Source organism: Vidua macroura, chromosome 5 (assembly GCF_024509145.1).
Source record: "Vidua macroura isolate BioBank_ID:100142 chromosome 5, ASM2450914v1, whole genome shotgun sequence".
NCBI lineage: Eukaryota > Metazoa > Chordata > Aves > Passeriformes > Viduidae > Vidua > Vidua macroura.
The window spans coordinates 19739294-19749664 of NC_071575.1; the positions used below are offsets into that span (position 1 = coordinate 19739294).

General features: G+C 47.7%; 1 long non-coding RNA gene across 1 annotated transcript; it reads left to right on the top strand.

Annotated features, from left to right (window-relative positions):
- The first annotated feature begins 75 nt into the window (after window positions 1–75).
- Window positions 76–10044, top strand: LOC128807665 (uncharacterized). Its single transcript, XR_008437234.1, has 3 exons — window positions 76–164; window positions 8673–8739; window positions 9894–10044. It is a non-coding gene; the product is annotated as an uncharacterized LOC128807665 (long non-coding RNA).
- Window positions 10045–10371: the final 327 nt, after the last annotated feature.

Below are 10371 nucleotides of genomic sequence, written 5' to 3' on the forward strand. Positions count from 1 at the left end.
GCTGTCTTCTCCAGCCCACCACCCTGTGGCATGATGTCACTGTGCCATTGTGCCTCAGGCCCTAGTTGTCACACCGTCAGGTGCTCCATGAGGAAAGGCTGACAGCCACTGCCAGCTATTGTCCACTTCTGAGACCAGAAAACAGATTTTGTCATCAGCAAAAGGTAGCTCTATGAAACCTCCACAAGCCTTTTCACTTGCCAGAGCATGGCTGGCACTCCCAGCACTGTCCCTCACACCTGGGCTTGTACCTTTCACATTTATGGCACAATGGTGTCATGGTCAGTCTCCCATTTGCCAATCATCATGTTTTAGACATAGGCTGCAAACTGTCCATCAGCTGCACAGGAGGTCACTGTGGATCTGTAATATGCTAAAGTTGGAATATCCTCAGGTTGGAATATCCTCATCCCTCCTCATCTGAAACAGCAAAGAAGGGGATGGTAAAAAAAAAAAAAAAAAAAAGCTCAGAAAGAGGCAAGAGGGAAATTATAAATTAATCCCTCCAGCAGAGAAGAGAAACAAAGAGCATGCAAGAGAAAAGGAATCTCTGCCCCCAAAGGGCAGCTCTGAGCTATGGCCACAGACAAGTTTCTAGATAAGAAACAAAGACCATTTACAAAAAGGTGGTTTTATGAAAAGTAACAGTGGAGAAGAAAAGCATAAGAGTGTGTATTTGACTGAGAGAACTCCAAGGGATGAAATTCAATTTGACACAAGAGCTCAGTCCAGGAAAGGAAGATCACCTTTGCAGTTTAAGCAGATGCTGGGAAGAGGAACATTGTGCTCAAAAGCCTGCTATGAATCTTCCCTAGATGTAAGTCTGTGGGACCCAATGGTGAAACCTGGATCTGACATTCCCCAAGGCATCCTTTAGGTTTGGACCTATACTGTAGTATGTCAGTCTCTAAGGGACAGTCTCATACAGTACCTATTTGTCATCTTGCTCCAAACCTTCTCATCTTCACTCAAAATATTAGAGAGTTCATTTCCCAGCAAGTGTCAAAGCTGAGCCATTCTGATCTACTTCACCCCACTGCATCCAAAGGACAACCTGGAGAGTCTGAACATTCTCCATGCAAGAAGGACCAGCACTTCATTTGGAGAGCATAAGCAATCTAACGAGTGTGTTTGCAAAATGCCTGTTGCAGAAGGACAGGCTCTGTTTAGGCTGAGGTCAACAGCATCCAAAAGATCTAATACTCTCTTGGCTCAGCTGTGCTCCTTGGCTCTGTCAGGCAGCCACCGTCTGCCCTCACACAGCCACAGGGAGGCCAGAACAGGCAAGTGGTGCCCTCTGATCAGCAGCTACTTCGGGAAGCAGAGAAAAAGGCAGCAAGAGCTAGGGAGCACCTCAGGGTAGACTACAGTCTCCTTTCAGGCATGTTCACTGCTCCTTAGAAAAAAAGAGAAAAAATCTGTACCTCAGATAATAGATAGTCCTGCTCATCACCCATCCATCCCTTTGGCCTTAACTCTTTGAAGCTCTGTGCCATGTTCTGCACAGCTGCTCTGTCTCACCTGGCTTTGAAGCCAGGGCAAACATCTGCACTCATCTGAGTGACAAGGAGCAGCAATGGGTCAAAAACCAAGAGGACTGCTAGGGCCAGTAAGAGTAAAGGAGGAAGATTTAGAAAGGCAAAATAAAAAGGCAATCTTGTGGTGCCACCTCATGATGGGTTTGCACAATGTAGCCCGGGCCAATAAGTCCTGGGACCAAGGGAAGAAGTGGAAAAGTGCTGAGGTGGAAGTCTATATGGTTTAAGATCAACAGAAAGTGAGACCCGTTCACCTTTGCTACAGCTCAGGAAAGGCATGACCTTGACTGAGACATTACTTTTCCTGAGAGCAACAAAAGCCCAGGCAAGGCAGTAGATAACTCCCAGCACAAATGATAGAGGACACCTAAACCACTGATGGAATCAACCTTTTTCCATCATACTGTGCCCTCTGGCAGAGAAGCTATGGACTAAAGGAACAAAACAATATAGGAATGAAAAGGAAAACGTGCTTTTTGTTGTAGAACTCACCGCTGCAGTGGAGGGGTAGCTGCAAAGATGCCTTTTGCTGAATCAAAAGCATAAACTGGCACAACATGAAAGGTTTGAGACTCACCTCCTCTCCAACATAAGTGAAAGTTTATTTCATCCAATGATCCTTATTCTGGGCTCTGGAGCAGGAAGAAACAAGATCAAATCCCCAGGACATAAGCTTAAAGGAACCTTTCCTGTTGGGGTGATTACCTCCCCAACATTGTCTCTTTCCAGCTCCATCTGTAGCACAGTGCATACTGATTTCTCCCTCATCAGGGGGAATATGACCTTCCAGGTACTTGATGCAACCAGCAAGGAATTTTCCAGGTCTAGAGATTGCTGATATACTTTCTCTTCTATTGTTGAAGTATAAAACAAGGCATCTCCTCCAGCATTTTTCAGCTAAAGAAATGTTACATAAGCCCTTAGTTCTCATCTTAGGAATGAGGAAACTGAGGTCCAGAGAAAGAAGATGATCCATTCAAGGTCACCCTGCAGATGCAAATCTAGGTCTGCCCAGTCCCAGCTCAGCACACACAGAGTGGGTCATCCTCTACCAGCAGCCACCTGGGAGATCCCCTGGATACCAAATATCATCAAACAGAAACCAAATCTGACACTTCAAGGGGAGGTCAGTGCCATGGGGAGGGTGAAGAAGGTGTTTCCTGCCAAACTTTCTATCACACAGCTCTGTTTTTCACTGGGATAGGTGGTTTAATTTTTCTGTGAAGGGAGGGTACAGGCAGAAATTCAGATCTTGGAGTAGATCAGCTAAACCAATGTGGCATACCCTGTGCTTCTAACTCTTCCCAAATCCCACAGTCCTCTTGAGTATATTTTCTAAATAAGAAAGGAAATAGGAGACAGAAAGATATAAATATTGGAGGCTAAATTTGAGCTACAGCAGTGCCTGAGGGAGAAGAAAAAAAAAAAAGAATCAGAGAACAGTTTATCAGATGCAAGGTTAGGAAGGGACAGGGGTTATGGTTAATAATAAAGCCAGTTTGCTGTTCTGCTCCCAGGCTGGAGCCCAGTCTCTCACTCCCCTCTCGCTCCCACCCTCCCCGTCGCTCACTCTTTCTGCTCCGTCACTTCACGTCAGGCTGGGGATTTGATGCAAGGCTCCTGCCTCTTCCCGTGGCTTCACACCACTGGCCCAGCTGCCAGCACGGGCACACCGCTCCCTGGGCCCACCCATCCCCCTGCCAGCCCTCCACCGCGGGCTGGGAAGGGAGTACTTGGAGCACACCAAACCTGGAAGGAAGAGTTCTGCACTGGCCGACGATGGAGCAAAGAGAACAGGTCTGTCTGAGCACCCAGGGCTGCACAGGACAGCCAGGGCTGAAGGACATGCACAGAGCCACCACGGTCAGCCAAACCTGTTTGTCCTGCTGATACAGCTGCTCCAGTGCTGGCACCCAGGCAGTATCTGCATGGCACTGTAGTGTGCCTTATATACATCCAAGGGCTGCTAAGGAGGCCCAGGCAAGGACAGCAGGGTTTATTTCCAGCTTACAGAACAAGCATGCCTCTTGTCACCCTATCCTGCCCTCTCTGATGTACAGACTTTGAGGGGAAAAGCCTTCTTCCACTCTGAAGCCCACTGGGACACAAGGTCAGACCCAGCAATGCGCAGAGCAGGCTGGTGCTAGTGGGTTGGACAGGAAGGAAAGGACTCCAGCATTTTAAACTGGGATGAAGAGTAAGAAGAGTTCCATGTAAAACAACTCCCCACAATACACCAAGAAGACACCCACAAAATACTTTGTCTGCACGCAGACAGAAAAAATATGTAGCTTCTTTTTTCCATCAGTACTCCAGAGCCACCATTTCAAAGAGGAAATGCCTTGATGTCAACTGGGCAGCAAGGTCCAGTTGGGCAGAGGGCCCCAAACTGGCCATGAGCATTTCAGAAATGCTTATTCTCATCTGCAAATCAAGAGAGCACAACATCATCTTCCCTAGCTAAAAGGCTGCCACACAGCTCCAGGGAGAAGGCTGCTCATCTAAGACCCATGGCTACTGATTGGCCTGTCTATCAAGCTAACTAACCAGGGCACTCCAAGCCAAGTACAGAGCTCTCAGGAGCCAGCCCTGAGGTGGGATAGAGCCATTGTCAGCCAGAAAGCTGCTGTGCCATAGCAGGCACAGACTCTGTCTTCCACTCCCTTCCAGCCTCCCTGCTGTCATCAGTTCCTGGTGACTCTCCTCATTTCCCTTCCCTGGCCACCATGGGTCTGAAAAGCAGCCAGGCAGAGAGTTCAGATACTGTAAAAGCCACCAAGGTCAGGAGGCCTCTCTATGCCTAGAAATGCCCTCCAGCACTCACATACCTGCCTACACTTGTTCACAAGCACTCAAGCCAGAACAGGTCAGTCTGTGCCCACACAGGGACACCTTCACATGCAGACATCACTGGTGGCAGAACATCTCTCAGGCAAATGCAGCCAGAGACAGGCAGGACTGCCTGCCCAAGGGGAAGCATCAGGCAGGGCTTAGGCTACCTGCATTTTCCTCCCAGCTCGGGCACAGACAGGCTGGGCATTTCTGTGTGAGTCACCTTCCCCTCTGTGCAGAGGGTAATATCTCAATAATTTTGCTGAAGTGTGTTGGAGCCCAAGGCTGAAACGCAGCCTGTAGGAGCCAAGTGCTTATTATATGTCCTGAGCACACACTTGCTGCTTCTGCATGCGTCATCGTGTACGAGTTGAACTTTCAGCAGCGAGGGAAACGAGGGAGGGAGAGAGGGGAGAGAGGACAGGTGACATTTCAGCTGTGTGTAGCAGGAGCAGAAGCAGGAGCAGAAGCAGTGAACAGGTGCAGGCAGGTGGCCCCCAAAATACAAGTGCCTGCTAAGGCTCTCACAGCCACTGGGGTGAGATCCCAAGGAAGAAAGCAGCATAAGGGAAAGCAAGCAGGGAGGAAATAATTTTCAAAGCTCAGAACTGCAGAATCAGGGAGATGAGACCAAAGCTGAGGAGAAGACTTCAGCCATGGCAGGTAGGCAGAGCCTAAGTAAGTACTGGAATACTGTGTTTGGGTCTGAGGCTCCCAGCATAAGAAAGACACAGACCCACTCAAGCAGGTCCAGAGGAGAGCCACAAAGAAGCAGTACCAAGGGCTGAAGCAGTCCCTCTGTGAGAAAAGGCTGAGAGAGTTGGAGTTGTTCAGCTTACAGCAAAAGGCTCTAGAGAGAATTTACATCAACCTTCCAGTACTTAAAGAGGTCCTGCAAAAAATGGGGAGGGACTCTTTACCATGGACCATAGTGATAGGACAAGGAGTAATGGCTTTAAACATAAGGAGGATAGATTTAGATTAGATACTAAGAAGAAATTATTTTCTGCGAGGGTGGTGAGGTACTGAAATAGGCTCAGAGAAGCTGTGAACACCCCACCTGTGAGCGTCCAAGGCCAGGCTCAATGGGTCTCTCAACAACCTGGCCTAGTGGAAGGTCTCCCCTCCCAGAGAAGTAGAGGATCTTTAAGGCCCTTCCAACACAAACCATTCTATAATTCCCTAAGTGGGCAGAAAGAGGATGAAGGTAAAGAGAGATGCTTGAAGGAAATGTAATATCAAAGGAGAATGGGTTTCTGCTAGCCCATAGAACAGACAGGGGAAATAAAAAGCTGTGGGAATAAAAAACTGTGGAACAGTGAGATTGACAAAATCTTGCTATATCATTTTCATAGGCTGTTTTGCACCCTGGATAGAGGAAACAAAATTGTGACAATGCAGATATGTTGACTGAGGGGACCTAAAGGTTGATTTTGAAGGCAGCCACCCAGGGAAAGCTCATCTGTTTGTTGACTGCAGGCAGCAGAGTGGGTTTTCACTGCCGAGATGGTTTTCCAAGCAGCATGGGAGCTTGCACAGAATGAACTGAAAGGTTCTCCGCCCCTTAGATCAACACTACAGACACATTCAAAAGGAGACAAACACATAAAATCAGTTTTCCTTTAGACACCTTTTTGGCTCACATCTGAGCCAAGACTTAGCTAGAATTAATTGCCTTAGTGAACAGCAATGCACTCCAATCCAAGCCTTGTGAGGCAAATCTGATGAATGACTTTGGTTGTCTCAGAAAATGACATGCAGTCAAAGCTGTATTTGAGGAGTGAAGGATAGCATGCCTTGCTGTAAGGACTTACAGCTCCACAGGTGATGGACAGGTTTTCTTCCATCATTTTGATAGTGATGGGGGAGGAGAGAACAGCACTCCTCCAAATAGCTGGGAGAATCAAGCCAGCATGAGCAGAGATGCAGAAAGCGTGACCTACCTGAAAGCTACTGAGCAAAATGAAGCTGTTTAGACTACAGAAGACTGAGAAGGGATGCAATAACCACCCTCAGTTGCATACAAGTTTGCTAAAAAAGGAGAAGAGCTCTCAGTTCTTAGTGCCCACAGTGGACAGAAGCAACAATGGGCTTACATTGCAGTATGGGGCATTTAGTGGTGAGGAGGGCAAGGTGTGCCACACTCAGACTGCCTGAGGATCATCCTGCACTTCAGGGCTTTGAAACCAGGCCAGCCCAAACCTCTTGGGAATAATGCATGCATTCATCATCCTGGGATGAATATGAAATCAGTGACATCCTGAGGACACAGCCAGGCCTGTCTTCTGTGGGTGTTTAAACCCAAATGGCCTGTGGCCACCACCACGATCAAGTGTTGCTATTGTGGTGCTTTTCTTGGAGAAACAGCAGCTGTTTCTCCCCTGGCCATTTCTTCCTGAGCAATATCCATTTATTTTGTCTTCCTGAGAGTCTCACAGAGCCCAGCATGTGTTTGCAACACTTTGTGAATAATAACACTCATATATCTCCAGCAAAATAAAAAACTGGGCCAGCTAAGGCATATGCCTGTGTACATGAGGAGCAGCCAATGCATCTGCCAATGAGCCCTACAGTGCTGCAAAATCCAACCCACCAGGCCCACAGGGGCTATAAGGCAGTATGCCTCCACAGGGGAAAGAGGGGAGAGATCATCTATAACTGGGAACACACAACCATTTTAATGACATTTCACAGGTGAAATCATTAATAAATCAGGACCTGAGAGAGGGTTCTAACAAATTGCTCATACTAATATCCTGGCCACTGGAAGAGAGGGAGAGAATGTGCAATTCCCCCAGCTCCAGAAGCTGCCTCCAGTGCCTCCGACTTGTGTGCATACATATCAGAAAGGGCTAGGTGCAAATAAACCAAAGACACATACCTACCTACTGTAGTGTGCAGGAGGCCGGCTAAGGAAGAACATTCAGCAGGAAAAAATGAGTCAGGAATGTTGGAGAAGAGCAGAGACAGGACAAGAGCACATCACACTGCAATACAGAGACTTTTTTAACCCAGAGGAATTTAGAAAGAAACCAGAGGCCTGGCTCACAAGCTGGAGCAGGCTCCACACAACTGGTCAGAAGGTCACATGCCGCTGAACCCATCTGTTTCTCCACTGGCTGCAGTCCATGCATGTAGATGCCAAAGCAACTACACTGCATTAGAGAGAAGCTAAGCTTGGGATGCTTGTCAAGAGACAAAAATGAGGAATCTTTGCTCTGTCCCTTCCCAGTGAGCAGGACCTTCAGCCACCTCATGTACACTAGTGTGCACGTGCACAGCTGTCCCTCTTGGGCAAAAATCCAGGCTGAAGTCACACTCTCTGTTAGAGACAAAGATGTTTGCTGATGCAAGGCAGCCAAAATGGAGAGAGAAAAAAAGCCTCAGCAATGGGAGTCACAGGCAGGAGCTGCCCAGTTGGCCATTAATCTTGCTATATTTTACAAAACCCTAGTGAGCAGCAGTGGGTTCCCTGAAAATGCTGTGCTGTGTGATCTCAGCATGACCCCACATCCTGCACATTAAGGTACAGCCTGGAGAAGACAGAGCTGAGTGATGTTACCCACCGCCCCTCAATCATCCCTGATCACCTCAGTGAAACTGGCTTAGGTCAGACCCCTCCCCAAGACATGGACGGGAGACAGGAAAGGGCAATTGCCAATTTTAATGCATCCAGCAATAATCAGGATGGCAAGGATGTACAGAGCACAAAATCAGGCAGCAGCAGTACACAGGCAGGGAGCTGGAAATAATTACCATGATACTGTAACCAGAAAACACAAGGCCAAGCTATTTACCATACTAATTAGTGTTTATCCCTGTTTATGACTGCACATGGCAATGGGATTGGAGGTGTAAATTCTTAAAGGAACAAGCTCTGGATATTAGAATTAGACACCAGGTCAAGGGAAAGCTTCTGCTGAGCAAAGGTCCGGGAGAGCTAAGCCATGCATCCCTCTCTTCCTGTACCAGAGTTGGAGTGGCTGAAAGGAAAACCCAGATGGTCCTTCCAGAGCACAGCTATGGGGAACTACCCAGAGACTGCTACATGCTATTTATCTGTTAATGCATCTCCATATCTTCATTTCCCTCAGGTCTTTTTCACCTACACTGTTTCTCTTGGATGCTGCAACCAGATTAAAGATTTCCCTGAAGTGTTCCTTAATGTTCCTCCTTCTAAACCGAGTCTGTCTCAACAAAATAAGACACAATTTTCCCTATATTGCAGCAGAGGTTTTTTTCCAAGGCAGTTTTCCCACATTTTCCCCATCCAACATATTTTTCTTTTTTATTTCTGAACAGATTCAGAGTAGAGGCACAGGAGAAAGGGAGGGATCTGCCACAGTTTGCTTGGTTGCCACTGACAAATGTGAGCATTAGGATGAAGATTCAGGAGTTTATAGTAGGACCCCCTGCTCCACCACTCCCTTCTGTGTGATCGCCCACTGGGATGTTCTGCCCAGCAGCAGCCAGTCAGCCTCTGCTGCCTGTCCTCACCACTGCCTGCAACAAAGCTGCCTTGACAACAGCAAGAGGTAGCTAAAATACTTCCCTAACCATTTTTTAATTTGTTAAATACTGTAAGCTATGTTGTAGGGAAATAAGTCTCTGGAGGTGCTGCTCATGCTAAGGAGAAGTCTGAGTGTTCAGGCTCTGGGCACTGCTGATCTTTCCAAGCCTGGGTCTATCACTCCATCCTGCAGGGGCTGATTCACTCTTCCCTTGCACCACTCATCGCCCACAGAGTCTCCCCCCCAGAGAAGCCCTGCAGCTGGTCTTGTCTCTGCCTCTTGCACTTTATTCTTCAGCTCAAGGATTAAAACAGTGCCTGCCTCTGTCCTGTGAAGCTCTCTCCCAAAATAAAATCAAGAAGCAGTGTTGGCCCCAATCTGTCCCTGTATCTTCCCTCCATGCCACCTTACCAGATGCTCTCAAGAAGCTTGACACGTCCTATTTGCTTCCATCGAGGATGTGATATCTGAAAACCCTTGGGACACAATGGCTTTCCAGCCTGCAGAATTTGCCTCCCCCTCTGCATCAGATGTGTCAGAGCAGCATTTCATTTACCTTTTCCAGTGATTTTTATCGGTCTAGTTATTAATGAGGATATTTAACCCACTCCTGGGCAAATCCCTGGAAGTGAAACAAGTTACGGTGAAGGGGAACCACTGTGAGGGAAACAGTCTTAAAGTAAGACAGACTCCAAGCAGGCACTGACCCTTTGGTACACAAAGAATGATCCCACCTCAGCTGATTTTGTCCCCTGCAAAGACCTGTGGGCACCCTACCTGCCACCAGCATGGGTGGCTGTGCACTATAGCCATGTATCAGCACCCTGCACTGCTGTGCTGAGAAGCCATGGCAACCATGGCCACCTCAACACAGTTTCTAAACACAGCCATGGCCAAATCATTGGTGCCTAGCTGGGAAAGGCATTTAATTTCATAGATAAAAAATAACTAAACAAAATCTATTTGAATCTGTTTGTCTGATCTGCTTCTTTCCTCTATCCTCTTCATCCAGGATAATGCCCTTATTTGCCCAGTGCCCAGACTTTCAGGCTTCTCACTCATATTGTCCTCACCATCATCATTGCACCAAAGGATTCCACTACACAGCCTTCACAGTCCGGACACATGAGAAATTGCCATCAAAGGAAAATAAACTTCTCAAGGAGAAAAAGTGACTATATCAAAACCTCACTCTCAGCCTTCGAAGAGGGCTGCTGTAAGCTGTCCAAACTCCAGTGTTCCCAAACCTCCCCTCCTCCATGCTCTTGTCACTTTGACAGACATACCTGTAATGCCTTCTCTACACCACTGCCCTTCCAACCAGTGCTCCTTGCACCTGCATTTACATTTTGGCCACAGGCGATGGGGAAACCAGAGCTGCTCACAGTGTTTACCCTGGCTCTTGTACAGCTGCACGAGGGAGCCGAGCAACTCCTCCACTGCCACCAGTCTGTACATAACACACCCTGACACACAGCAGCTGTTGGCCC